The following is a 27,545-nucleotide window of genomic DNA, read 5'->3' on the forward strand; positions in this document are numbered from 1 at the left end:
ACGAGCTGAAAGCCTGTGCTCTTGCGTGTGGATATTCTACAGACAGGGGTGGTCAAGCTAGTTCTGCTGATTAATTTGGTGTCAGAGTCCCAGTACATGTGTTTTTTTGTAAACAGTGATATCAGAAGGATTGAACTGAACTGTACTGGGAATTTTTCAGCTTTAGGAGTGGTGTCTAAGCAGTTGCTCCATGCATAGGTGCTGGTTGAAAGAGTGTAGTAGTGTCTGACCACCTAGGCAATCAAGTTCGTCTGTAATATTTTAGCTGTGAAGCTAGGTGTTTGTGTGGAATATGGGAGCATGCACGCAGGAGGTTTTCAAAGATGGGTGAGTGAATATGTGTAGGATAATGGTAAACATGGTAAATTGTGTGTGTAGCAGAGGAGAAGATAGGATTGGGAAGAAGAGGGTCATGATTTGAGAAAAAGGTGGCTGGTATAGTTGGTTTTATGGCACTCTCCTGACATTACTTTTGAATATTTAATTTATTTATTCATTTATTTATTTTTATATACCGGTGTTTGATTTTACACATCACATCGGTTTACATTCCAACAAAAATGCAGGAAATCAAGCGTTACCTTTGTCAATACATTGAACAATAATAAACATAAAAATTGTTACAAGGGAGATAAAAACATGTATATGAATATGTGGAATATGTTATTATATGTATTTTGTTGGGTGGCTGTATTTACATTGTTGATGTTATCACTGTTGTGCTCCCCGGCTGTGGCAGGCCCGCAGCCAGGCTCACTCACCCCCCGACGCTGGGCCCCCAGACCTGGCCTGACCTCCTGGGCGGCAGTAGGCAGCCGCCTACGTGCCCGTGTTCCCTCTGTATTCCTGGGACCCTCCTGTGCCACTGTGGCCTCCTCCGGGGCTGACTGGGCCTCCCCACATGTGCTGCGGGGAGACGCCGCCACTTCCTCTCCCTTGGCCCATCAGCCTTAGGCTTGCGCGCTTCTCTGGACTTTAAAGGGGCCGCGTCAACCAGCTTCCCTATATAAGGCAGGCTCAGATATTCAGAGCTTGCCTTGGAAATAGGTCTCCATGCTTTCCATTCGTGCACTTCTTTGCTACTCCTTTCCTGTACCTGCTCCAGTTCCTGTTCCAGTTTCTGCCTCAGTTCCAGTTCCTCGTCCAGTACCTGTTCCAGCTCCAGTTCTTGTTCCTGCTTACCCTCTGATGGATCTCCTTGGCTTTGACCCTATGCTCGGACCTGACCTTGCCTCTAGCCGCCTGCCTCGACTCTCTGCTTGAACCAGACCTTGTCTCTAGCCACCTGGCTCGACCCTCGTCTGGACCCAACCTCAGATCTCGTCTCCTCCTTCTGGGACCCTCCATCTCTGCTGTCACCTGGCACTCTGCCTCTGGAAATCTTCTCCAGGATCAACCACATGGAGGCCCGCCTAAGTTCAGCCGGACCCGGTACCCAAGGGCTCAACCTGCGGGGGAATGAGGGCTGGAACTGGTGAAGCTCCAGTCGGCCTCCACTTCCTGCTTGGCCTCGCCTCCCGACGGTGGGGACCCGTGGGGTTTTTCCCCCATGGCTGGCGCCAACACCATCTCGGGCCAAGGGTCCACCTCTGCAACAATCACACATGTGCCACATCAATAAAAATTATTTTGAAAAAAAAAAAAAGAAAATCTCTTGACTTAAGCATGAAAAATGCATGAGAACAATCTATTCTCATTTCCCTTTTAAATTTTGAACTACGCAATTATATCTTTTGTGCACACTTATGAACGTTTCTAGCTAAATCGCGCCTTTGCCTGCTACTTAGATGAACAATTTTGAGCTTATCTGGATAAGTAGCGGTATTTTTAGAGTTATCCAGCTATCTTACTTACCTGGATAAATCTGAAAAGTGCTACTTAGACAAGTAACACTTTTCAGACTTACCGGCTAAGTGCTGCTATTTTTCCGAATAAGTTCGAAACTGAGGTATTGCATATTATGTTGGATATTAACTCATCATCATGTCCACTGAATGTCTGTGACACCTCAAAAGATGAGATATGACCATCTGTGGCCTCCATTGTTGATTTCTCATTAGCTACTTGGTCATTTTTTAGTTCTCAGAAATGTGCCTCTGTTCATCCCCTCCTCAAACAGTCAGGGCTGGATTTGTTAGATCCCAGTAATTACCATCCAATTTCTTCACTTCCTTTTCTGTCCAAAACTATCAAGAGAGCAGTGTTGAGCTAGTTAGATAGATTTTTACAAGAATAACAGGTTGTTAGATCCAAATCAATTCAGCTTTCAAAAAGTCCTCAATACTGAAACCCTCTTACTTTCCAGCATTGTCGCATTCAGAAGGGTTACAATCAAAGCCAAGGGTTTGTGCTGGTTTTACTAGAGATGCCCATGGCATTTGATTCAGTAAATCACCAAATTTTATTATATTGTTTTCGTGAATGTGGATTGCCGGATCCATGCTTAACTGGTTCCATTACTATTTCACTGATAGAGCCTATAGAATTACTATTGGCCCTGATTCTTCATGTAACCTCCTTTTTTGGAGGAATGTTGTTCTTAAGAGCACACAACTAATTTATTTCTTCTGGTTGCTCTGGCTAACTATCCCATCCCACGCTGACTCTTAATCACTGGTGGGGGATTCTTTTTATGGGGGAAGCTCTTGCTTATGGCCCAGATGATGAGAAAAGGGTGTGTGTGTGTGTGTGTGTGTGTGTGTGTGTGTGTGTGTGTGTGTGTGTGTGTGTGTTAAATAAACATTTACTGATTAATACTCATAAATTAAAGTCCATATCCAGAAGTGTGAATTTATATCTGACTGCTGGTACAGCTATTATTCTGTGTAGGTAGGTGTCCTTTTACCAGACCTCTGGGTAGAGCCCATTTTAATTGTACAAACTCTCCCAGAGGCTGTGCAAGAATTCTAGTGGAGGTGTCCCCAGCTTTACTGAAAATGAATTATTAATTATACAGTTAACTTAGAATGGATTTTCAGCAGTATGATTATGCTGCTGAATATAACCATAGAAGTGCTAGTACCCAGATAGGTTATATCCAGATAATGTTACACTTGCTATTGAGCTGGTCTAACTTATTCGGTTAATTTAACCAGAGAAGGATGAACATAGGCACTTATCTGATTATGATAATCGGATATGTTGCCCTGCCTTGCTCTGCCCATTGCCCGCCCCAAGATATCCTGCTATCTACTTAACTGGATAAATACTTATCTGGCTAAATGGCAGTCACTTAGCCGGATAAGTCCTACTTATCTGTCTAAGTAGTGTTTGAATATCTATCTCTATGTACAATTCAATTGTTGCAAAACTCAGCTATTCAGCTTATAGCTGGTCTGAACAAAAGAGATCACATTTCGGCTACTCTAAAAAAAAAAAACTGCACTGGCTTTCAGTGTCATTTAGAGTAAAGTTAAAGGTCATCTGGCTTGTCCATAAAATGACAAGCTCTAAGGCACTCCCACGGATGAATTCAATGTTACATATACATAATCTATCAAGCTCCTTAAGATCATTGTCCTGTCCAGACCCGTGAGAGAGTATTTTGAGTGGTTGTTCCAGACTTCTGGAATTCGCTGCCAGTAGAGCTACAGCTGACAATTTTCCTGAAAGCATTTAGAAAAGCTTTGAAAACTTACTTGCTCCACCTGGCATTCTCACATATCATGTAAGTTGTGCTACCTTCTATGACAGTTATTGCCGATATTAGTTACATTTTGCCCAGTTGATTTTATTGTATTTTGAAATGTATGTTTTATGAATGTTTTTCTTGTGAGCTACTCAGCTTTTGTTATTGAGTATCATATAAATAAAAATAAATACATATGAATAACTTGTATGGCTTGTGGCCTTTACATACATGAGCATTTGTGCATGCATATGTACTCATATTTTATACCCTGTGCATATTGTATCCATGCAAGTTATAAAATACAGTAGTAAATCTGTGTGCCCCCTTTACACATGTAAATGGATGCATGCAAATAATTTTGAAAGTTATCCTCTCTCTGCACTTAACACAAGTAAATATGAGTTTTGAAAATTGCTGCAATTGCATGATACATTTATATTTACATTTTCCTTTGAAAATTGCCCTAATTATTTATGTCACCTAACTAAAAAGGTCTCCAAGTGGCATACAATAAATAAAAGCTTCAAAATAGTATATAGCCAACATTTAGTATATTTTAAGATCAAATAAGAAGATGGACAGAAAAGTAGCATATAGGCCCAGTTATAAAATGACCTTGAATATAAGACAATTCCATTACATTTGGGTCACCATGGTAGAATGGGGACAAATAAGGACAAGCCTCCTGCTGCCACAGCCAAAACTGCCATCTTCATTTGGAGCTGCCCTCTCCTCCTTCCTCGGCCTTGATCAAGCTCACTACTGTCTCCTCCCCAGCCCTGTGCCAAATGCTGCCTTTAACTCCACTGCCCTGATCAGGCTAAATCTTGTCTCCTGCCTCCTGGCCAAATGCCACCTCCTTTGACTTCCCTAGTCCCATGCCAGAGATGTCACCTCCTTCTGCCCAAGCCTCATGCTGAATGCCATTCCTCCTCTATGAGTACTATTCCACAATTATAGGATGAAGTTCATTTATGAATGGCATTTTTCAAAAAATACTGTGTCTTAAAATCTGGTCAATATGATACTCACAAGGAATCTCCTGCGAGTCTCAGTAGTCAAAAACTGCTTCTGAATCACCGAGTGGGAAAAATGGGCCAGCCTTGGCCTTCAGATGACCATCGTGGCAGATTTCATGCCGATCAGTCAGGTAATGAGAAAAATCACGTCATAGTCACAGTATGAAAGTTCCATATATAACCACAAGGACAGGCTGTAAAGGAAATTATGTGCATTTCACACAGATGATACTGATGATAGAATAAAAAATTTCTATAAAAAGCTGTCAATATAAGAAGCTCTAGAGGTGTGAACTGACATTCTACTCACACAGTCTTTATATAATGGATTTTTATTTGATGTTCATGTATGTGACTTTGCAAGTGATCCTCTTGTTATCACTACTGAAAGATTCATGGAGTCTCAAACTGAAGTTTCTTTGATCCTGCACTTGGTCTAGAAGAGCTTATTTAGATAGATTGCATGGTTAGTTAGTGATTCCTTTAAGGGTGAGAGGAGACATGATTGGCATCAGTCAGACCAGTTTCCAATTGCTTCAATTTCTTTTTGAATGCAATGGCTTCGTACATTCATTAGATCTATACTAGATATGAGAGGGATATCTGACCACAGGCTGAAGTTTACTGGAGCCTGCAATGGAATATATTTATTTTAAAAGATTTTGGCATTATGTGTGCACTAGGTTACCATTTGAGCAGTATTATTGATATTTTGGATAATATGTTATCTGCATTGTTTGAATATAGTTTTGAAATATTTTAAGTCATTGTTTAGCTATATGCTATCTGTACTGTTTTTAATATGTGCCCTTTAATGTAGGTAATAATTTGGCTTGTAATCTGCATTGATGGGTCTTTATTTTCAAAAGACGTAATGTAAATCTCGAATTAATTTAAAAGCGTTTTTATAAGAGATCTCACTTCCTGTAAGTGATGTGACTCTGGGGATGGCTGTGGTGTTCCAGACAGATGACTCTTCTTCCCCAAGTCCTTTAGAGCTCTCCATTCTTTCTCTCACCCCTCTGGATAGTTTATTCTGTATTCTGCAGTTTACAAATGTTACTGAATGGATTCGTAGAAGCATTTGAGCAGAGAATGAAACTTCCAAGATATGGAAAGATCTGGTATGAAGGGAATGGTCCTCCTTTATGTGTGGTGTTGGTAAGAGAATGAGGTCCAGGTGTAGAATACAATATGGATAAGATGGTATTTTTGTTGTTGGTGGACTTCTATATGTATGTGCATCTTCACAAACGAATTTTGATCACACTGAAAATCCAGTATAAATGTTACTTTTTCCACCATCAGCTACAGATTTCTTTTTTTCCCATTGAATCTAATGGAGATGGAGGTATATAAGTGCTTTTCAACATATGTAAATGAAATAATGTTATAATATGTACATACAGGACCACACTCACTCGCATCCACCCTGAACATAGAAATAACTCCAAGACAATATGTTGGGAAAACAAAGGCCGCAGCTTTATTCAAAATGGTCTGAGCCCCCAAAATACAAACAACAACTATTGTTCTGGGATTTCAGCATTTCCTCCCCGGTCTATCCGCCACTTTCCGGCAGGATAGCCTTCTCCAGCCACACGGCTCAAATAATAGGCACACACTCCGAGTTCCGGCTCCCGTCGCCCTCCTGCGAGGAGCCAACCTGAGTGGACCCCCGCCTCCGCCTGCCAGGGGTCTGGCCTCAGTGGTCCCCGCCTCCTTCCAGCAAGGGTCCACCCCCTGACAACAGCTCCAGTTGTCAACCATCACATGCATATTGCTGAAATCCCTTTCACATCAACCATAACTTTAACTCTGCTGGTTCGGACCAAGCGCCCCCGCTGCGACGACCTGCACGACAACAATTTGTTCCATCCAATATACATAACAAGAACAAGATAACAAAAGGGTGGGTGGGAGGGAAGCCAAATTGTCCCGCTTGACCCGCCGCCGTACAGCTAACTACTGCGAACGGCAAAAACTCCCTCAGTGAGATTCAAAATTTTCCAACCAATCAGGGACTCCCAATTTCCTCCCATCCAATCATGAGCTGCCACACGTACCCTCAGGACCTACGCTGTCCCCCCCCCCCCCCCCTCGACACCTGCCCCCACTTGGAATTCTTCACTACCCACGCTCGCTAACTCTTTACCTCCCCTTTATCCCCCCCCCCTTTTCCAATCCCCCCCCCCCGCCCCTCCCGCTCCTCGAGTGGGCCTTAGTTCATATTATCTAGTCTCCGCGGACACAAGGTCCACTTCGACTGTCATAATTGAAGTATGGACAAGTTTTTATGGTTTCTTGATCTTACATTGTGTTAATATCTCAATATACTTCAAAAAAAGGTGTACTTAGCTGTAGTAACCAACTGGTATCTACTAGATAAATGAAGCTTGACCGACGTGCCGCAAATGCGCAGTAGAGAGCAACTCTACCGCGCATGTGCAGGCAGCACGTCGGTCAGAGCTTGCCAGTAACGAAAATGGCGCGGCGAGGAGCACGAGCAGTAACGGCGGTGGCGGCGGCAAGCAGTAACGGCGGCGCGCGCGAGGGAGGGAGGGAGGGACCTCCCCCGGAGATCTTCCGTCTGTGCCATCTGAAGGGGTTGTGAATGAGGGGAGGGAGGAAGAAGTGACTGAGGGGAGGGGAGGAGGGAGGAGAGAGTGACTGAGGGGGGAGGGAGGAGAGAGTGACTGAGGAGGGAGGGGGAGGAGAGAGTGACTGAGGGGAGGGGGAGGGAGAGTGACTGAGGGGGGAGGGGAGAGAGTGACTGACTAAGGGGAGGGAGGAGAGAGTGACTGAGGGGGGAGGGGAGAGGGGAGGAGAGTGAGGAGAGGGGAGGAGAGTGAAGGGAGGGGGAGGGAGGAGAGTGAGGGGAGGGGGAGGGAGAATGAGGGGAGGGGGAGGGAGACTAGAGGGTGAGGGAGAATGAGGGGAGGGAGGGGAGAATGAGGGGAAGGAGGGAAGAATGAGGGACAAGGAAATGGACTGAAAAAAAATGTTAATGTAGCCCGTTGTTACGGGCTTAACGGCTAGTAAATAAATAAAATGAATCAGTTGACTATGCCTTTTTTTTTTTTACTTCTGAATATATAAGGTGTTGATTTTTCTTTTTCCCTTTTGTCTGGATGGCATCACAGCATGAGCATAATCAGTGAGCGAACTCTGTCCAATTCTAGATGTTAGTCAAGAAGATAAATCAACAGCATATAAGAAAGGGGTAATGAGGATCTTTTAAGGAAGGGCCAGTTTGAGAAATTATGAAAAAGAGATTTATTTGGTTTACCCTCTATGTGCAAGGCCTATGAGCCACATTTTTAAGATAGGGTGTGATTATTTTTATTCACTATAGAACACAATGTTAGGGAGCACGGCCATCAGGTCCTGTTAGGAGCACTGAGACGTGGTTCCATCTCAAGGGAGGATGTGAGCTCTTGGATCACGGCATGGCTCAGGGAGGAGCCCCATGACACACCGCGAGAGGTGAGCAAGTATGAGCACGGGTGGAGCAGGAGCAAGGATGGACTGAAGACAAGGCGAGGAATATCCGGAACAGGAACAAGGCAGGCTCAGCCCTCCACTGGACCTACACACACCTATGAAACTGTTGCGTTCGTGCCTGTTCTCACCCTCGCTCCACCCTCTCTACCTTAGTGGCGACTCCCTTCGGGTCTGACGGACAGATGCTGCCGCGGCTTCTCCTCGCCACTTCTCCCTGGAATCCCTGGGCTGGCCTGACGCTGTGGATCCACCATGCTCCTGATGACATAAGGACATGTGCGCACACTCCAGAGTTTGTATCGGCAAGGTTGCGAACCTCGGGGGCGTCCCACCGTAGTGACATAATCCGCTTCCAAATTAAAAGATCTTTGCTTGCAACTACGAATCGAGTTAGCAAGGGGAATTCTTTCTCCACTGCTCTGCCTCCACAAATGTACCTAGGGGTACCCGCTCCTCGGGGGCCCCGCTCTCTCTTCTTGATTTCAGATTGCTAAGACGGGATCCGGTACTTGCTCCTCGAGGGCCTAGGTCCTTGAATGCTCAGAAGACTCCTTACTACCTGGAAGTGATCGCAGACGTGAATACTGTGAGTTCTATTACAGATAGGAATCGGTACTCGCTCCACGAGGGCCTATGTTCCTAATCTCCGAAGACTCCCTTCTGTCTAAGACATTATTGCAGGTATGGAGATCGTGAGTCATTATTGCAGATTGCAGATAGGAACCGGTACTCGTTCCACAAGGGCCCATGTTCCTAAATCCCTTCTCAACTCTCTTCTATATCAGAAGGTATCATATACCTATATCTTGTGAATTACTATTATAGATTGCAGATAGGAACCGGTACTTGTGCCACGAGGGCCTATGTTCCTAAAACCCTCCAAAGACTCTCTTCTATTCCAGAAGCCACCTCATACACAGATATTGTGAGTTCTCATTCCAGACTGCATATAGGAACCAGTACTCGCCTACGACTCCTGTTCCTGAATATACTGAAGACTCTCTGTTGCATAGAAGCCATTATAGATCTCTACAATTGTGAGTGTATCATCTACTACTGGTTATGTATCCAGCATATCTGTCTACTCACTACCTATAGTCTCTCTCTACAGCTCAGCAACCCAGAGACCTCAATTCCAGTATCTGAGCAACTTCAGCCCTGCCGGGCACATCAGCTCACTACTGCCACCTCTGGTGGTTCTACTTTCTGTCTAATAAAGAACTATCTGTGTTTGTCTCCGTACTCCAGCCTAGCCAGTGGTCCCTCTCAGGATATCCTCCTGGGGGCGCTGTCATCTGCCATCGGCCCAGGGTTTCACCAATTTACCTTACGTGTTCATTCCTTACACTACTAGAGCAGTATTATACAGACTGCCACTCTGTGGGAAGCCAACCCACCACAGATCATTAACTCCGCCTACTGAGTATTACAATTGTTAGCTCTTCCCCATGGCAGGGTGATCCATTACAGATTGCTAACTCCCTGGCGGACTTATACAGATTGCCAAGTCCTCCCCTTGGCGGGGTGATTTATTACAGATTCTAACTCTGCCCCCTGGGGAGCAGTTTCTACAGCTTGCTACTCCTAGCAGCAGGAGATAGATAACAGATTGCTAACTCCTCCCTCTACGGGAGGAGCTCGATAACAGATTGTTAACTCCGAGCAGCAGATTTACAACCGATTGCTAACTCCAGTGAATCCGGCTAAAAGTATTGGAGAACAATTGGAGAAACAGTAACTCCAGTGAATCCGGCTAAAAGTATTGGAGAAGAATTGGAGAAACAGTAACTCCAGTGAATCTGGCTAAAAGTATTGGAGAAGAATTGGAGAAACAGTAACTACAGTGAATCCGGCTAAAAGTATTGGAGAAGAATTGGAGAAACAGTAACTACAGTGAATTCAGCTTTCAAGAAAAGTATTTGGAGAAGCAGTACTCCTGGGGATTCAGCTAAAGGTATTTGATGTCTGTAGTCCATGGACCCGGCTCACCTTTCTGCCTTGCAGGCTATTCCGGGCCTGGCTCAACGCCTCTCAGAACAGCAAGAAACCTTGGAGAAACTTACTGCAGCTTTCCACCAACTTCACACACAGAAGGCACAAGGCACAGCTTCTATACAAGAAGGTCAGTTACAAGAGGTAACTTTGAAATCAGCTGTTCCACTGGCGGCGCCTGTTCGATTCTCCAGAGAACTCCAAAAGACTCGGGGCTTCTTGAACCAGTGCAGCCTACACTTCACTTTACAACCTTCATTGTTTCCCACAGGCCTCTCTAAGACCAGCTACATTCTGTCTTATTTGGATGGGAGAGCCTTATCATGGGCATCTACCTTGTGGGAATGCAAGGACCCTATCTTGCAGGACATAGAAGGATTTATGGACTTGTTTAAATCCATTTTTGATGACCCTGCTCGTATGTCTATTGCTGGATTTGCTTTGGTGGACCTGAAGCAAGGCAACAGATCTCTGGCGGAATTTGCTATCGAATTTAAAACTCTTGCGGCGGAACTTCGCTGGGACCCCAGATGTCTGAAGACACTCTTTTTGCAGAGGCCTGGACACCCGCGTAAAGGACGAGCTGGCTGCTCGTCAGACACCTGACTCGCTGGAAGAATTAATAGCCTTAGCTACTCGGATTGACTGGTGGCTCCGAGACAAGGTGAAGGAACTCCGGCCTAAGGTGTTACCTGGGTTGAAGCAAACCAGTGCTCCTGCACTGAGAGGGGGTACAGCACCTCCTGCTGTGGAGAAAAAAGAACCGAAGAAACCTGGTCACGGTCACTTGACTTCTAAAGAGAGAAGATTTAGGAGGAAGAACGGCCTATGCATGTACTGTGGTCAGCCAGGCCATGATGTTTCTGCTTGCCCTATTCGGAGTAAAAATAGCGTGTCGAAAGCGCGCGTCCAAATGGGGGCTAACGGTGCGCTTGGCCTGAGCACATTTTTCTGCATCGGCGCAAGAATGAATGAGTAAATATCCAGTTTCCTGAACTTTAAATAATTCACATAGGTCCGGCTGACCAATGGTAAAGAATTCCAGAGCCAGCGAATTAATTTGATGCATAAAGTGGGAATTATTTAAATGAGTAAATAGCTGTGTGAAACTCTATCATCTGACTAGAAGCATGGGGAAAGGATTATCTGGCTAGTGCTAGTTTCTGGTCATACTTAATTTTCATTCAGACTGAAGAGGGAAACAGGTAAAAAAAAAAAAAAAAATGGATAGACTCAAAAGTTTGAATCAGGTTCTGTGTGATTATGGCTCCATAGATGAAGGACAAGATAAGTCTCAGGGATGCTGAAAAAGGGGAGAGATGAAATGGAATAGCATTAGTCCACCAAAGTAAAAAAAAAAAAAAATGCAATATAAAAAAAATATATTAAAGTGTTTACTTCCTTTCTAACTAAAATGTAATAACTCTGCCATGGAGATATAAAACGTATTGCTGCACAAAGCTGATAAATCCTGGGTCTTCCAAAGCGCAGAAAGAATAGTAAGTGGGATCCAGTCCTCGATAGAAAGGTATTACAGACATTAATTTGGAATCAAGGAGAGTGCCTGCCAATGCATGAAACCAGGGGACTCCCTAGAAATGAACAGTTTACCTCACTTTCTCTTCTATCTGCCATCAGTCTCCTAAATAACCCAGATCACATCCTGCATTTAAAAGGCATCAAAAACAGAAAAGCTTTTTTCATTTATCTGCGTTCTAAGGCAGTCTGTTTTCAAAACTGAATTTCCATTTCTGCATCAGGTTCATTTGTTAACCATTGTGAACTAAACAAAAGTGGTCAAGGGTTATTATATCTCTATTTAAAAAAAAAATGGAGTCTAAATATGCTTTGATCTATTGGTAGGACCTTTCAATATAGCTCCTCAGCTAGCTGATTGATTTGGGAAGAGCTCTGACTAACTGAGAGGAAACAGGAAGAGAAGATACAGAAAAAGAAAAGAGGAGGAAGAAAAGAATGAAACAGAGAGAAAAAATATATTAAGAAGGGAAGAAAGAGACATATAGGGGCAAATTTTAAAAGCCCTATGCGCGTAAATCCAGCTGGATTTACACGTGCAGGGGGGTTACGCGCGCCAAGCCTATTTTGCATAGGCCCGGCGACACGCACAAGCCCCGAGATGCGCTTATGTCCGGGGACTTGAAAAAATGGGCGGGGCATAGGCGTGGCCAGAGGCCTCCCTAGGGTTGCTAGGCCGAGGGATTGCGCGCCGGCATTTGGCCGGCGCGTGCAACCTACACCTGCCCAGAGGCAGGCGTAACTTGCTAAATAAAGGTTAGGGGCGGTTTTAGGTAGGGCTGGGGGGCGGGTTAGGTAGGGGAAGGGAGGGGAAGGTGGGGGGGGGGGCAGGAGGGAACAGGGAACACCATCGGGGCTCCCCTAGGGCTTGCACTCCCTTGCGCGCACCGACCCTGGATTTTATAACATGTGCGCAGCTGCACACGCATGTTATAAAATCGGGCGTAGATTTATGCGCGCCGGGTTACGCGCACAAATCTACGCCCACGCGTAGATATTAAAATCCGGCCCATAGAGAAGAAGGAAGGCAAGGCTATTTGGAAGGGGAAGCAAGGTTAATGAGAAATAAAAGAAAGGGGTTATTAGAAACAAAAGAAAAAGAAGAAAGAGACATCTAAAAGCAGTGCAGTGTGCAAAACGATAAGAGAAAGTAGGGAGGATTGTAAAGAAAGTAGGTCAAGAGTAGAGCAGGAGAGAAAGAGGGAAGAGCAGGGAACTAGAATGCACCTACAGAGTACCATCAGGTCTAATTTAGCAGAAAGCTATCTAATATCCTTTAGCCCATAACCTGATTTTTAGTTACTGATAGAACTGTTATTAGCAGTTTTTATTAGCTTTTCCTGCAGTGCTTCTGCAGTAAAATAATGTAAAATTGCATTCTGCCATTAGAGCGTGGCACACTGCAATGATTTTTTTTTCTGTACTTCATCTTCAGGCTGAAAATGATCCTCTGGCGTGGACCAGGCACGGACGCTCCCAGGCCACCTGCTGGCTTAGCCCTCACTGCTCTTTCTGTGTTATTATTTACAATGGACATAACAGAATAAGCATGTTGCACCCAGGACCATATTCCAAAATAAGTAAGCAAATGTAAGCAATGCAGTCATTGTGAGTTGCAGTACAGCAATAGTAAGGGGGGGAAAAAACAACCTTGATTAAAAGAAGCAGAAGAAATTGCAAGGTGCAGTTTGGCCTGCTACCACCAATCTAAGGGCCTCATTTACTAAGCATTTTCCCAGAATGGGAGAAAAGCCTTAGTAAGTTGTGGGAATTATAAGCTTTGCCAGCAAGCCATTTCAGGGTTTTACACTAACTTCCCTTCTCCCTGACCTTTGCCTGAATAAAAGCATCACTTGTGCTTAAGTCTCTGCCTGGGAAAGGATACCTGACTGTCATGTATTTCTCTAGTTTATAATTAATCCTGATAGCCTGAAAGTAGGGATGGGTGTTCCTTAGTCAGAGGCAGGACAAAGTCAGGAGGTATAGATTTCAGCAGCCAATGAAATGATCCGTGCACACCCCCTGAGCCAAAGCCAATAGTGTAGGGACTCGTCTGTTGCTATGGGGAAAGTAGCCAATCATGTAATGACACATCATCTGCCTTTGCATGAATGTACAATAAAAGAGAGCGCTAAATTGTGCTCAAGTCTTTTTTACCTGCCTGCCATAAAAGCTGCCTGAAGTGTCTTCTTTGCCTCCATATTCAACAGTAAGTCAGGTCCTAAGAATGGCAATGACGTTTGGGGTTTTTTTTTGTTTTGTTTTGTTTTTTTTGGGCTAAAAGAGTCTTGACAGATTCCCTTAAATGTGTGCAAAAGAATTGGAAATCAGAAAATAGATTTCGGCTCTGAAAGGAGATGCCTAGTTTGCCATTGTTCTATAACTATACAGTCTTTTCTTTAGGGAGCTAGTTGTTCAACATCTCCATCTTACAGCTGAGTACCGGAGAGCAGGAGTATTAACCTAGAGCACCAACTGCCAAGCAAACAATTCTAACAAAGATGGAGAATTTTGGAAAAATGTCCTGTCAGAAAGAACTGTGAGAGTAGAACTTAATTAGCTTCTCAGCACTGGAGTGCCACTTTTTTTTTTTTTTTATGTTGCTGTATGCATTTAATTAACACGACATTTGGAAAGAGAAAACAGAAAGCACTCAAAATTCTATTTACCACCCTGCATGAAGTGAACCATTAATGGGCAGCACCATGACAGGGAGTGATTATTGACTCCTGCACATGAATTCACAACAACTAAATCTTGCCACGTAAACTAATTTCACTTAACAGGTTTTTACATGAATGTGCTCTTTGTTCTCTCATCTTAAAAAGGCTTACGCACACGTTCGAGAGCTGCCATCTTTTATAAGTTTAGGGCAGAATGAAAGGAACTGACTGAGTACAAGAGGCAAGCATGTTGACTTGCCATTGTTCTGCTGCACTTCCGTTTACACTCACATGTTCATTCATGTGCACATTTGCATTAGCAAGTACAAATGCATTCAAGCATAGGCACAAACCGCAACACACAACATCTATTTTTTTTTTTTAATATTTATCTTCCGCCTATATCTATACCTTTTACATGGTGACGTGAGCAAATATGTGCACATGCCCACACAATAATGATCTGATATAGAGGATCACTAAGAGCTATTTTAGATTTCAACATGATAAAAAATATTTGGGTCCGAAAAAATGGCTCAGATTGCTTATTTTCCCAGGCCTTCCAATCCCCTTACTATTACTAAGCTCTGGGAGGACTCTGGTTAGTCTGTTTCCCATCTCCCCTCTCCCCTCCTTCTCAGCATCCATGTTGATATAGAATTGTTTTTTTTTTCTGATAAACATAACATGGAAGAATATTCTTTACAAATCATACTCAAAGAGAAGAGTCTATATTTGGCAGTGTTACTTGGAGATTTCTCAACTAAGAACAAGTCAGATTCAGCCCTGCTTAGCTGCTCAGATCCCATTATGATATCAGAAATCAAGGTGGTGTGACTACAGGGCACTGCAGACACTGTCACAAACTAATTTGTTCATGGGCTTGTTCCCCAGTGAGAAACATATGTTATTGCTAAGAACATAAGAATCACAATACTGGGTCCATCATACTCAGCATCCTGTTTCCAACAGTGGCCAATCCAGGCTACAAGTACCTGGAAAGTACCCAAACACTAAGTAGATCCCATGCTACTGATGCCAGTAATAGTAGTGGCTATTCCCCGTCAACTTGATAAATAGCAGTTAATGGACTTCTCCTCCAAGAACTTATCCAAACCTTTTTTAAACCCATCTATACTAACTGCACTAACTACACCCTCTGGTAACAAATTCCAGAGCTTAATTGTGCGTTGAATGAAAAAGAATTTTCTACAATTAGTTTTAAATGTGCTACTTGCTAACTTCATTGAGTGCCCCCTAGTCCATCTATTATCTGAAAGAGTAAATAACTGATTCACATCTACATGTTCTAGACCTCTCATGATTTTAAAGATCTCTATCGTATCCTCCCTCAGCCGTCTCTTCTCTAAGCTGAGCAGCCCTAACCTCTTTAGCCTTACCTCATCGGGGAGCTATTCTATCCCCTTTATCATTTTGTTCGCCCTTCTCTTTACCTTCTCCAATGCAACTACATCTTTTTTGAGATGCGGTGACCAGAATTCTACACAGTACACAAGGTGCAGTCTCACCATGGAGCAATACAGAGACATTATGACATTTTCCGTTTTATTCACCATTCCCTTTCTAATAATTCCTAACATTCTGTTTGCTTTTTTGACTGCTGCAGCACACTGAGCTGACAATTTCAATGTATTATCCACTATGGTACCTAGATCTTTTTCCTGGGTGGTATCTCCCAATATGGAACCTAACATCGTGTAACTACATCATGGGTTATTTTTCCCTATGCAACACCTTGCACTTGTCCACATTAAATTTCATCTGCCATTTGGCTGCCCAATCTTCCAATCTCGCAAGATCCTCCTGTAATATATCACAATCAGCTTGTGATTTAATTACTCTGAATAATTTTGTATCATTTGCAAATTTGATTACCTCACTCATCATATTCCTTTCCAGATCATTTATATATATATTTAAAAGCACCGGTCCAAGTACAGATCCCTGAGGCACTCCACTGTTTACCACTCTGTTTCCTGTCTTTTAGCCAATTTCTAATCCACAAAAGGACATCGCCTCCTATCCCATGACTTTTTAATTTTCTTAGAAGCCTCTCATGAGGGACATTGTCAAACACCTTCTGAAAAATCAAATGCACTGCATCTAACAGTTCTTCTTTATCCACATGTTTATTAACCCCATCAAAAAAAATTTGGCAGGAGGCCCAAGTTGGCGGTGTGATTAGATGCAGGGGAAGTCGCTCCTGCTTGTTTTTTATTTCCTTTAACGATGCCTCCTAAGAGAAAGGGGAAGGTTTGTGTTTTCCCCCCCAGAACGAACCCTATCTACTGGGCAGAGACCAATAACTTCCTTTTCAACACAGATGGTGAATAAAGGGAGTGAAATTGTCTCCGCTTCGGCACTTGGAGAGGTAGCTCCTGAGCTGTATGGGGAAACCACCCTGAGTCCCTCTAATTGTCGGCCTCCACCATTACCAGCATTGCTACTACCGCCACAAGGAGAAGCACAGAGAGATGCCATCATCTCCACGGCGGGTGGGAGAAATCGAAGTGGAGGAACAGCACTGCTGCCGCAGCTCTCCTCAAGTATGCTGAATGCAGCAATGCCGAAGGAGCCTGCAGAGCCTGAAACACCAATATCACCGGTGGACCTTGTCGATGAAGAAAGAAAGATCAAGGCCGCGCAAGCAATGGACTCTTCTGAAGTAGCGGAACAGAAGGTGAGTTTTACCAGCTGCCCCCAAAACCGGCTGTGGTAACCCTAGAAGCGCTCTGGGATCTGGTGACTAGCCTTGGTGGGCTAGTGAAGGACTGCCAAAATAAAAATGAGAATTTGGCTAAAGATATACAAGCCCTAAACTGGAATTTGGGAGGCCAGATTAAGGATTTGAATAAGAGAATCAAATTGGTGGAGCATACAACATTTCAAGTCCAGGTCTGCAATATTAAGTTGATGTGTCCTACGAATGCCGGTATAGAAAAATGTTAAATAAATAAATAAATAAATAAATAAATAAATAAATAAATAAAAAGGACTATGGAATTCAGTCTAGAAGACTAGAATACCTGGAAAATCATGCCAGGCATTTAAACCTGAGGTTTTTAAATTTTCCTCGTGTGTTGGGAAAGGACACTCTTAAAAAATTCTTTTTGGAAAATTTAAAATTTGCGGTTGAATAACCCCCAATGGTGAATAAAGCGTATTTTATATCTAGCGCTAGTAAAAAACCTAAAGATAATCAGTTAGAAGCTCTTACTAATCTGACTCAATTTTTGGAAAATTCGACAGCAGAGATTATTGATCGTGGAACGTTACTTGTATCCTTTGTGGCAGAAAACGAATTGAGTGAAGTAATGAAAAGGTACTTCCAAAATATTTCCCTCACTTTCTATGATCAAGCTGTTTGAATATTTCCTGATTTTTCTTTTTTTTTTCAATTCTTTATTTTAAATTTTCACTAATTATAACAGCAAAATGTATACATACACTGAAATATGATCATACAGTAATATTTACCTACATAATAATATTCAAATTTGCCCTTACAATCAATATATCAGTAATTCATTCAGGAAAACTGTAAGACAATAAAATATTCAATTGAGCGATTTAAGGCAATTAAGTAGTGTTTATCACACATTTTTAAAGAAATCAGAGATACAACAAAATCTATACTTCTTGCTCTCACACATTTGCTGCATTTAGGGGGTGTGTATCTAGAAATGTCTGTAACGCAGAAACCTCATAAAAGAGATATTTATGATCTTTATACCATATTTCACACTTACATGGATACCGTAGGAAAATTTAGCCCCCCTAGCCACAGTATCCACTTTTAATCTAAGAAATTCTTGTCTCCTTAATTGGGTTACCCTTGATAAATCTGGGTAATCCAAATCTGTTGGCCATGATATTTCCGTGAGCTATTGCGTAAAAATAAGTGCAAAACTGTATCTCTTTCTAACGGAAACATAAATGAAACAAATAAAGTTTCTCTTGAAGATATCTCTGTTTCAGTAGTTGTTTCTCGTATTTCTGATATGTTCATGGACTGCTCCGGTTGCATGTCTCTTGTAGGTAATTTTTTAGGAATATAATACATTTTTGCCAAAGCCGGTATAGCCTGTTCTGGCATCTTCAGTATTTGTAGTAAATATTCCTTAAACATTTCTTTTTGTGAGATAATTCTTTGAAATGGAAAATTTAATATTCTTAAATGGGAGTATCTAAGATTGTTCTCCATATATTCTAATTTTTTTACATTCGACATCTCTGTCTTAACCAGGTTTTTTTGAATAGTTTCAACTTTAGCCAAACGTTCTTCTTGTACTTCCAATTTACTATTATGAGTAACAACCATTTTTTCTACTTCTAATACCTTTTGTTGAGCTTCTGTATGAGTTTTAGTTAACTTTATTATGGCTGTCTCAAGAGACTTAACTGCAGTCCAGAGAGTGTCCATGGTTACTTCAGATGTCCTAGAAGGTATAATTATTTTCATTTCAGACTTATCTTCCTCACCACCCCCTGCAGCAATGTTCCCCATCCCCTTTTCTAAATTAAATACTACATTTGAATCAGGAGATAATAAATCTCCATTATTGTCCTTTAAAGCTGTTGGTGGGGATGGAGTACTGGGAGCACCGGGGCTCAAAGAGATGGCTTCGGCCTCAGAAACGGATTCTCACTCCAAATCCGTGTCCACAGCGGCCCTTTCCTCCGGCATCATGTTTGTTGCAGACAAAGAATAAAGAAATCTGAGGTTGGGTTGGTCTGGGTAAGGGAGATGACGATATGGCTTCCCTTATATGGGCCTTCCGCTTTGTATGAAGTCAATATTTTCTCTTCTTTATGTTTAACTCTCCTTTTTTTTTTTTTACCAATGGCTTACAGATTTGGAGGCTAAGAGAGGGAATATACATTTTACTTACAGATCTTTCATCATAAGTTCTTGCTTTTATCAGAAGATGAATTTTTTGTTATATCCAGGCAAAGCCGTGCGCCGGCGTCGACTGCACACCGCATGGGGATCCGGTTTGATCCTACCGGTCCCTCCCCCTGATGACGTCAGCGGCGCGATGCAGGCAATGCTGGAAGCAGGGTTCTCCTCAGCTGGGGGCACCTCAACCGGCCAGGTAATGAACAAGGTAATGTTCAATCGGGCCGGGATTTCTCCTCACCCGTCTCTCTCTCTCTCTCTCTCTCTCAAGCCTCGTTATGTACCGCAGGGGGGGTCCGGTTTGATCCTACCAGTCCCACTCCCTGATGACATCAGCGGCGCAACGCAGGCAATGCTGGAAGCAGGGTTCTCCTCAGCTGGGGGCACCTCAACCAGCCAGGTAATCAACAAGGGCCGGGAACCAGGTTCAATCGGGCCGGGATTTCTCCTCACCTGACTCTCTCTCTCTCTCTCTCAAGCCTCGTTCCTGATTTTTCTAAGGCAACCCAGATAAGGAGGAGGGAATTTCTTATTATGAGACCACAAGTATTACTTTTGGGTTAAACATTTGGGTTAAAATACCCTTGCAAATGTATGATTCGAGGTAAAGAAGAATGTTTTGTTTTTACCCTGCCGAAACAGTTGAAATCCTTCTTAAATGCCAGGAGTTTGAATATCAATCCTGGGGTAACAGATCCTTAAGGCAATCAAGTAATTATACATCTACTGTGTACCCATTAAGCCTGTTTTCTGGTATTTTTTGTTTCTTCAATTGCTTCTCTTAGTATTACTGGGCCTTCAGTGTTTTTATTTTCCTCAAAAAAAAAAAAAAAAGTAATCCAACTTTCATTGTTTTCTTGTGAATGGGAAACTATGTTAATGAGTTTGTTAGTGATATTACATCTCTTTTGTCTTTTTTTCTGTATGGAGTAAGATGTAAGCTTACTTTATGAAAAATTAATAAAATGTGAATTATATAAAAAAAAAGGTGGCATTGTCTTTCTCTATGTTCTGTGATTTTGATCTTTAGAATGGTTTCCACTATTTCTCCCAGCACTGAAGTCAGGCTTACTGGTCTATAGTTTCCTCCATCATCCTGGTACCCTTTTTAAATATTGGGGTTACATTGGCCACCCTCCAGTCTTCAGGTACAATGGATGATTTTAATTATAGGTTACAAATTTTAACTAATAGATATGAAATTTCATTTTTTTAGTTCTTTCAGAACCCAGGTGATTTGCTACTCTTTAGTTGGTCAATACGACCTACTTCATCTTCCAGATTCACAGTGAATTGGTTCAGTTCATCTGACTCATCACCCTTGAAAACCATCCTGGAACTGGTATATCCCCAACATCCTCATAAGTAAGCACAAAAGCAAAAAATTCATTTAGTCTTTCTGCAATGGCCTTATCTTCTCTAAGAGCTCCTTTAACTCCACGGTCATCTAACGGGTTCTTTTTCTAACTATTTTCCTCATTTTATCAACGTTTCCCTTTTGAAAATTTAGTGTTAAAGCTATAGATTTACATATTGTCCCCCTTCTAGTCATTAATTCAAATTTGATCATGTTGAGATCACTATTCCCTATTCCCAAGTGTTGAGATCACTATTCCCTATTCCCAAGTGGCCCTACCACCATACCTCTCTCACCAAATCCACTAAGAATTAAATCTAAAATAGCTGCCTCTCTCGTAGGTTCCTGAATCAATTGCTCCATGGAGCAGTCATTTATTCCATCTAGGAACTTTATGTCTCTATCATGTCCTGATCTTACATTTACCAAGTCAATATTGGGGTAATTGAAATCTCCCATTATTTCTGCATCATTATTGGTTAGCTTCCCTGATTTCTCATAGCATTTCATCATCTATCTGGCCATTTTGGCCAGGTGGATGGTAGTATACTCCTATCACTGTACTCTTACCCAACACACATGGGATTTCTACCCATATAGATTCTACAGAGCATTTAGAGGTAATTTTTCAAATGTACGTGTATGCATCCATGTGCGGGGATTTCCTGGCGAGCGCACATAGATGTGCTGATTTTATAACATGCGCGTGCTGGCACACGCATGTTATAAAATCCATGAGCTGCATGCACATTGGTGTCAGATTTTAAAAACCATGCATGCATTTGCAGGCAGCACGTGCAGGGAGGGATTTTTGTAGATTACGCACAGCAACGAAATCGAGCATTGCCCCATTCCCTCCCAGTCTACTCTAATTAAGGAGTGGACTGGGAGGGAACTTCCCTACCCCCCTACCTAAACCCCCTCCCTCTTCCGCTCTCCTCTCCACCCCCTTAATCCATCCCAAAACTTACAATTTTTTTGTTTCACTACTTATTGCTCCCCTGGAGCAGAAGTAGTTTGCGTGCGCCGGTGGTTGGCCGGTGAGCTCTTCCCCGGGACAGTGGCTAATGGCCACTGCTAGGCTGACCTCCGACTCAACCCGGCCAGACCATGCCCCCTGGCCTGCTTCTTTTTTAGGGCCCAACAATTATGCGCATATTGTCACTTATGCACGTGGCTGGGCTCTTTTGAAAATGTGCAGGGCGCACACAGGGCCCAGCCATGCACGTAAGTGACAATATTTGCGCGCATGGCCAATTTAAAATTCGACCAAAGAATAAACCGTGTACTAGTTTTAAATTTAATATAGCACATATGACGCCAAACAGCTTATGTAAGACCCTCTATTCACGGGCAGACATTTTATATGTACAGCTCGTTTTTCATAGGGGTCACTATTACTTTAATCATGGTAATCCATAAACTCAATTTTTCATTTTTTAAAGTTTTTTTCAAAAACAATTCCCAATCAGAATAAAAACCCAATCAGTTCCCAAATGAATAGAGGGTCTTACATAAGCTGTTTGGCGTCATATGTGCTATATTAAATTTAAAACTAGTACACGGTTTATTCTTTGGTTGTTTACAGTGGTGTGTACTGGAATACACCAGTTGGTGTGTGTGGGTTTGTTGTGCAATTTAAAATTCGTACATTAGTCTCTTGTATGATCTTTATGCTGTTGGACTCTATACCCTCCCGGACATAAAGTTCCACACCCCCACTACGTTGATCCTCCCTATCATTGTGATATAATTTGTACCCTGATATAGCACTGTCCCATTGGTTATCCTCCTTCCACCAAGTCTCTGAGATGCCAGTTATGTCAATCTCATCATTCACTGCTATACACTCTAACTCTCCCATCTTACTGCTTAGACTTCTGGCATTGGCATACAGCCATTTCAAAGTGTTTTTTGTTTGTATTAGCAACCTGCTTTTCAATTGATAGGGATAATTTGGAAATCTTTAGCTTAGGTGATTCTTTACTTAAAAGCACATGGACTACATTTGCTTTTATTGGAACCTCTCTGTTGGGATGCCCTAATTATCCTGTTTCATTAGTATCCTTCAAAGACACATTTCTCCAAACCATGCACTGCTGAGTGACTGTCGGCTTTTCCCATTGTTCTAGTTTATAAGCTGTTCTATTTCCTTTTTAAAAGTTAGCTCCAGCAGCTTGGTTCAACTCAGGTTAAGGTGGAGCCCATCCTTGTGGAAAAGTCTCCTCCTTCCCCAGAATGTTCCCCAGTTCCTTAAAAAAAATGAATCCCTCTTCCCTGCACTGTTGTCTCATCCACACATTGGGACTCCGGAGCTCTGCCTGCCTTTGAGGACCTCCACGTGGAACAGGGAGCATTTCAGAGGTTCTGGATTTCAGCTTTCTATTTAAAATCCTAAATTTGGCTTCCAGAAACTTTCTCCCACATTTTCCTATGTCGTTGGTGCCCACATGTACCATGACAGCTGGCTCCTCCCCAGCACTGTCTACAATCCTATCTAGGTGATACGTGAGGTCTTCCACCTTCACACCAGGCAGGCAAGTTACCAGGCGGTCCTCATGCCATCCAGCCACCTAGATATCTACATTTCTAATAATCAAATCACCAACTATGATGGCAGACCTAACCCTTCCCTCCTGGGCAGCCCCTGGGAGACTTGTCCTCAGTGTGAGAGGACAACACATCATCTGGAGAGCAAGTCCTTGCTACAGGATCACTTCCTGCTACACCAGGATGATGTTCTTCACCTGGGAGACCTTTCTGATCCAAGCATCGGGGCTGCCAGATTGGATTTGGGACTTGGCTACTATGTTCCTGAAGATCTCATCAATGTACCTCTCTGTCTGCCTCAGCTCCTCCAGGTCTGCCACTTTAGCCTCCAGAGATCTGACTCGTTCTCTGAGAGCCAGGAACTCTTTGCATTGGGTGCACACGTACAATCTCTTGTGGATGGGTAAAAAATCATACATGTGGCTCTCAATACAAAAGATTGGAAAGTCCCCCTCTTGCTTCTCGACTGCTGCCTTCATCTTAATTTTGTTGTTTATAGTTAAGTTTAGGTTACTAATGGGCCGATACAGAAAAATCCGCGGTAGAGCCAGCAAGCGCCCGCTCTCCCGGCGTGCACCCAGGCGCGCACCCAGGCCACTCTCCTGGGCGCACAATTCAGAAAAAAAAATATGTAAATGAGGGTTTGACAGCCGATGCTCAATTTTACCGGCGTCAGTTCTCGAACCTGCTGACAGCCACAGGTTCGGAAAACGGACGCTGGCTAAATTGAGCGTCCGTTTTCCAACCGCGGGCCGCGGGCAGATTTTTTATTTTTTTTATTTTTGGGGCTTCTCACTTAATATTGCTATTAAGCAGTTTTTTTCTGCTTTTCTGTACACTTTCCCGGTGCCGGCCGAAATTAACGCCCAAAGGCAGGCGTTAATTTCTGAAAGTAAAATGTGCGGCTTCGCTGCACATTTTGCTTTCTGTAGTGTGCGGGAATGACTAATAGGCCCATCAACATGCATTTGCATGTTGTGGGCGCTATTAGTTTCGGGGGGGTTGGCTGCGCATTTTTGACGCGCTATTACTCCTTACTGTATAAGGGGTAAAAATAGCGCATCGAAAACACGCGGCCAAACGCGGGCTAACAGTGTGCTCCGCCGGAGCGCACTTTACTGTATCGGCCCGTAAGGGAGTTGGAATTAGAGTACTTTAAATTTACAGGCGTATTAATTCATCTGCTAGTGTCCTACAAGGGTATGATTAAACTCTCAATAAGGGCTGGTGCAATAGTATGATTTAGATAAGAGCCTGATTGATTTTTAATGAGAAAGTGCCTCTTGCTTAAAAATCGGAGGGTTGAGATGGGGTGGGTGGGTGGGTGGAAAAGAAAGACCCTAGAATTAACTCCCTCTGGCTTGCTTATTATCTCAGACACACACAAACTCTAAATAATATATCCTACTATTTCACCTCTCTCCACATTTTTTTAAGTCCTAAGATTTCCCAAAGCTATACTTACCAATCCTCTTTAATCGCCATTAAATTGATCTTCACTCAAAGGATTGAGAGGTTTGAGATTCACGTGCCGTTAGGTGCGCGCTTCCGGTCGTCTTCTACTGCAAAGGGTGCAGGGCCTCTGGAAGCTGGGGCTGTGGAGTTCAAAGCCTGGATTGCTCACTGTGACCTCTGGACTCCTCTCCCAGGGGATGCTGGGAGCAGTATGCAGATGAGCCTTCCGGTCCTCTTCTATTGCTTTTGCAGCCTTTCCGAGACAATTTCCAAACAGTGATACAGAATCATGAGAGTGGTGTGAATTAATAGAATTTCTGATTGCATTCACAGCTTATCAGTCTTTCTTCATGCTATTGTTTGTCTGGACAGTGTGTCAGTGCTCTGGCAGTGCTACAAGCAGCAATGAAATTTCTAGCCAAGCAAACAGACTTGCATGAGGAGACTGGTATTTAACAGAGACCTGAATAAAGACATCATGAGTAAGAAAATTGCATAATGTTGCCTTTGGGTGGGTATTATAGTGAGGTAACCGGAGAGAAATTGCAATCTGTCTATATAATGCAGTTAGGAGAATGTGATGTCTGTCAGCAGCAGAGGACCTACTAGGCTTCATTTTCCACAGCCCCTGCACTTTTTTCAGCAGTAAAGTACAAGAAGGCTCATCTGCCTACTTCTCCCAGCAGTCCCAGCAAAGGACTCCAGAGGACACCATAAGCCATCTAGGTTTAGCTTCCACATTCTCTGCCCTCTTTCTAGCAGCAGAGGATCAGAAGGTGTGAGCCAAACCCCACTTCCTATACATTTTCAACAGATTTATTTATTAGATACAATAATGTATTATTTGTTCAAAACAAAAGTCAATATATATGCTATTGAATTGTCAATGGGTTTTACCTTCTTTGAAGCTGACCTCAAAGAAGCAAGCTCTATCTTGACCAAATGATTGATGGCCCCACTCATCAGGGAGGCCACACCCTAGACCTACTATTTATCAATAAATGTATCACAACAAAAGAATCAACAGAGATTACACCAATACCATGGTCTGACCATAAGAACATAAGAAAATGCCATACTGGGTCAGACCAAGGGTCCATCAAGCCCAGCATCCTGTTTCCAACAGTGGCCAATCCAGGCCATAAGAACCTGGCAAGTACCCATAGATTAATATATACATCACTGAATATAGCCAACAAGTTTAAAGTAGAAACAAATAAAAAGAAGGTAATCTCATATAGAAAGAAATTCACAACTGAGGAATTATTAACTAAAACCCTTGAATCACTTCACATGTTATCCGAGAATAACTCTTGCACTGCTATAATGTAGGATATTAGTCCAACTATAACTAGACAAGTTAATATGAATAAGAAGAATAAGCTCTGGTTCAACCAAAAGATTAAGAACTAAAAAAACATCTTGGAAAAAAGAGAAGATATGGCAAAAAACACAAAATACCCATACCCTTGCAAATTTTAGATCATGCTTAACTAAATACAGATCCCTTATAAAGTTTCTCCAATGTAGATAATCAGAATATTTTATTACAAAAAGATGAGTAATTGAGCTGGTCAAGGTTTGATCATGCTTCACAATCAGAAAGTAAATCGATTTTGAACAAATTAAATCCAGCAACCCACCCTTTGTTGTAGCTAGACTGCTGTGAGGGTAGATGGTGGACCCTTAGGCCGGCCTACCGGAGATCACAGGGCAGGCCGGGAGGTGGAGGCACGATCTGGCGAGGTTTCACCCGGAGCCTGGGATCCCCCTGGGAGAAGCCCGTAGGGACCCAGGCCCTTGGGACTTGGGCACTGCTGAGAATGTCCTGAAGAGCTAGTGTGTATGGAGGGCAGAAGGCCCACTAGGAGCAGAGCTGGCTAGCGGGTGGCCAGAGAGTCAGAGAGGCAGGCCGGATCAGGACGCTGGCCCAGAGGGTAACAGTCGGGGCCCGAGCAGGCTGGCAAGCGGCAGAGAGTCCGAGGCAACCCGGGTCAGGGCAGGTGGCAGACTGTAGAGAAGTCAGAAGCTAACCGGAGTCTAGGCAGGCAGCAGGCTGTGGCGAAGTCAGAAGCAAACCGGAGTCAAAGGCAGGCAGCAGGCTGTAGCAAAGTCAAAGTCAGAAGCCAACCGGGGTCAATGCAGGCAGCAGGCTGTAGCAAAGTCAGAAGCAAACCGGAGTCAAAGGCAGGTATCAAGGAGTCAACAGGAAACGCGAACAGGAAGCAACTAGTCAGCTAGGAAACTCGTTGCAAGGCGTTTAGTGAACGACTGAACGCCGGTTATATCGGGAGCTGAGCGTGACGTCAGCCGGGGAGGCGGAGCCGGGTTTCCGGGAGCTGGACGCACAAGAGGAGCCTCCTCGCGCACGCGCAAGGCCGGAGGAAAACAGGCCTGTAATGGCATCCGCCACGTGGGAATTGCGCGGACGGAGGGCCTCCCGGGACCTGGGCTGGGCGGAATCCCGCGGCTGCCGGAGCGGAGGTAGGCGGGCCTGAGCCCGATCAGGAGAGGGGCGGTCGGGACCGCAACACCCTTTTGATTTATTAACAAATCAATGTGTTACGCTCCGCGGCCGCAGACGGCTGCAACCGCTGCTGCTCACCTTTCTTTTTACTACTTTGGCTCCGTTGGGCGAACTCGTGGCCTCTGCCAGCTACCATCGGCCTTCCGGCCTCCGTTCCTGGGCCTATCAGAGCAGCATGGACGCTGCCGACCACCATATTACCCTCGGGGTTCCCTAGGTGCGCGCTCTCCGAACTGCTTTAACCACATCATGGCGGGAACCTCAGGGGCGTCCCCATCAGATGACGTCACTCAACTATGATATTTAAACTCGCCAGCCCAGACAGCCGGCGACTTGGCAACGAGTTCACTTGCTGTATCTACCTACTCTCATTTCAGCGTTGTTCCGGTT

General features: G+C 43.5%; 1 protein-coding gene across 1 annotated transcript in view; it reads right to left on the reverse strand.

Annotated features, from left to right (window-relative positions):
* The window catches only part of IQSEC3 (IQ motif and Sec7 domain 3), a 540,197-nt gene that overhangs the window by 441,340 nt on the left and 71,312 nt on the right, over positions 1-27,545 (reverse strand). The gene's annotated exons all lie outside the window — the stretch shown is intronic.

The sequence above is a fragment of the Rhinatrema bivittatum genome, chromosome 4 (assembly GCF_901001135.1).
Source record: "Rhinatrema bivittatum chromosome 4, aRhiBiv1.1, whole genome shotgun sequence".
Lineage (NCBI taxonomy): Eukaryota > Metazoa > Chordata > Amphibia > Gymnophiona > Rhinatrematidae > Rhinatrema > Rhinatrema bivittatum.